Here is a 3568-nt window from a genome sequence, read left to right as displayed (position 1 = left end):
AGAAACTATGCTGAAAGAACATGAAGCTTACATAGCTGCAAAAAACAGTTGCATTGGAAGGTACCGAAGCAGTGATGAATTCTGTCTCCAGCATGAACTTCGGCACTCCTCCTGACATGAGTCCAAAGTAAATCAGCAAAACCAGTAACAACTCGCACACAACTGCATTAACGCAGTTGCTTATTTAGTCCAATATTGTCTGTGTTTCAGCTTAGGATGGATGACAAGATCTTTACCTGTCAGATCGAGGGGGCTCAACGATAAACTAGATTTCAAGCATCAAAATGAAGCTGTAGTAATCCTGATGAATAGTTCATTTCGGCTGCTGATCAGGCTGCACTAAATCCAGGTGGTTTTGTTTCAATAAGCAGAACTCATCACTCAATACACACATATCAGAGTGTAATGAATCATTTTGTTTTGAAAATTCACATGTATTTCTCATAGGGAAGTTATACTTTTAACTAGTAAATCACTAGTTACTAAACTCCCACTAAAAGGATAACTTCTCTATCGAGATTAAATGACGTAATTATCCCGCTTTGATAGAGAAGTTGAATATCATCTTAGATGTATGGTGAGAAGAGCATGCTTTTTCTTGAAATTTTCTAGAGTTACTGGTTTTGTGAATATATTGGCAACATTGTTATTAGTAGAAATGTAGTTGATTTGTAGAAGTCCATTCGGAATTTGTTTTCTAATCATATGATATTTTCTATCCACATGCTTAGTTTGTGAATGGAATTCAAGGTTAAGTACAAGCCTGATAGCACTTTGAGAGTCAAAATATAAGATTGCAGTTTTGTCTTGAGAAAATCTTAGATAAGTAAGGAGCCTTTGATACCATATGATTTCTTTTGTAGCCATATTATAAGCAACATACTTAAAATAGATCATACTATCAAAAAAACAAGCTTGCTTTTTTAACCCTTAGATGATTGGACCTCCAATCAAGAAAAGAATGTATCTAGTGCAAGACTTTCTATCATCAATATTTGCTACATAATCAACATCTACATATGCGGTAAGTAGGATTGGAAAGGTAGTACCATCATAAATCAGCTTAAAATCTAGAGTAGTGTATAAATATCAAAAAATTCTTTGAACAACATTGCAATGAATATGCGTAAACTTGGACTTGAAATAGGCAACATTACAAGTAAGAAAGAGATATTAGGGGAGTTCCAATAGAAGAAAATTGGAAGATGTCAATTACATTAACAAATAGAAAAACATCATCATTATTTGTGTTTGAAGAATCAACAAAACAAAATGTTGAGTTAAAATCTGCTAGAGTTGAGATAGAAGAGGAGTATTCAAAGCCATATTTATGGAGGATGCTTTCTAGATATACTCATTGATGAAGAAAAATGAGTTATGATTTATGATTATTTTCAATTTGTAAGCTAACATAGATATGTGAATTGTTAATCTAAGTTTCAAAGATATCATTCATAGTATATAGAATATCATTGATATGTCTTCTATAATGATAGCAACATAAGCCATCATCAGCAAAAATCAGAATGATGAGTTAGTTTTTTAGTTCAGAATGGTATACATATGAATTAGAATTTTTTTGCTTGAGTTTGTAAATAACCAAAAACTTATTAATTCTACGATGTCATGCCTTCCTTGATTGGCATAAATCATATATAGTTTTTTTCAAATGATATACTTTGTTTGGAAAGTGATGATCTTTGAATCTATTATCAAGGACATAAACTCCAAAGAAAGATAATCTCAATACACTCTTGTGTTATTCAAAAATACTTAGAAATCACTCAAAGGTGACAATATATTGAACTAGAATGACTATTACTAAAGACTAGAAAACATGACGACTCTTGAAACTAGACTAGAAATAAGAAATGAGTTGACAAGAGTGAAGAAGGCTTCACTCTTGTCTCTATATATACTATCTAACTAGGAGCTACGTGGCGACGTTCAATATGTATTGACTTTGTAGGACACTTGTCTTAACTTACAAGACAAGTTTTTCTACATATAGGCCACATAGTTAGCTTGGTCTTCAAGCTAACAATATGTGTAGCACATGGCCAACTTGTTGACCACGTTTCTAATCCAAAAAGTCAATAAAAGACACCTATGAAGTCAAAGCAACATCTATGAAGCTTTTGTATGAAATACAATAGAATTAACTTACTTTTATCTACTTTTACTTATTTCTACTTATTTTTATATGTAATTACTAGCTTACATGAGTATGTCCGTGACATTACTTCCTCTTCTAGGGACGAGTTCCACAAGGAGCGATCATCATATGTTGAGAAAATCTATGATGCGACGAATTATATTCGCCACATACTCTGATCTTTGTTCTCTTCGAAGATGATTGATAGGGCCTTTCAACCATCGATAGTGTTCCATACCAAGATGAGAAGACCACCCAATTATTTAGTCGTTCTTGAAGTCTTCATAACTTTGTTTGAATAAAATATTTGGAATACCATCAGGAATTGTTCCTACCTCTAATAAAATCACCAAACATCGGGAGTCCCTTCCAAAGTCGTGATACCAAATGTGTTGTATCTTGCCATTTATTCAAGGAAGAATATGTCATTTTTAAAGATTTTCATCTCGATTGCGTCATCTTGAAGGTTGTGACAATCGTAATGTCTCGTCCCACAAGTCAGCAAATGAAGGCTCTTCAGTCGAATCTGCTGGTTGTTGGTTCTCCATCTCCTTAACATCACAACTACAAAGAAGCTATAAACAAGGATTGAAAGTAGAATGTTATCTTATCTAGATCTTGTTTCTTTTAAAGAAGATTTTTATCTTGATTTTGATGGATGTTGTCGATGAAAAGCTTCCACCGCCTTTGTTGCATTTACAAGATTTTTTATTGGCTTTCATGTGCATTCACTAATATCATATCTACGCCAATGGATAAGATATTCCAATTTATTTTGGCGCCGCCTTGAATCTAAGACTTCTTCTACTTCAAACTCTTCATTATTATCTACTTTTATAGGAGGAGATAGAGCTTGTCTTCTTCTTGGTATGTCCACTGTTTTATATGATTCAAGAAGAGACACGTGGAATATTGGATGGATTTTCATTAACTCCGATAGATGTAAATGATATGCAACTCGATTGATTTGTGCAGAAATAGAAAATAGTCCAAGCCTTCGATAGTCCAACTCATCACAAATACGAGTGGTCTTGATATTGCAATGAAGTAACCATACCTTATCGCCCATGTGGAATGGTGGTTGTTCCTTTCGATAGACATCTGCATTTATCTTTTGTCATTCTTGAGCTTCTTTTAATTACGCCTTCATTGTTGCATGTAACTTTGACAATCAATTTGCCATATCTTCTGCCACAGGATTATCAACTTTTGAAAAATCAAACATGTCAAGTTGTGGATGATAACCATAATTGACAAAGAAAGGTGTTTGTTACATAGAAGAATGCACCGTATTATTATAAGCAAACTGTGCCAATGGCAGAAGAGTTGTCCAATCATCTTGTTGATAGTTGATAATACATCTTAAGTATTGCTCCAAGACTTGATTTATGCGCTCTATCTATCCATCAATTT

This window comes from Physcomitrium patens, chromosome 1 (genome assembly GCF_059467195.1).
Source record: "Physcomitrium patens ecotype Gransden chromosome 1, ASM5946719v1, whole genome shotgun sequence".
In the NCBI taxonomy this organism is placed as follows: Eukaryota; Viridiplantae; Streptophyta; class Bryopsida; order Funariales; family Funariaceae; genus Physcomitrium; species Physcomitrium patens.
The sequence above is the reverse complement of the archived record's forward strand: the minus strand, read 5'-3'. Positions refer to the sequence as shown.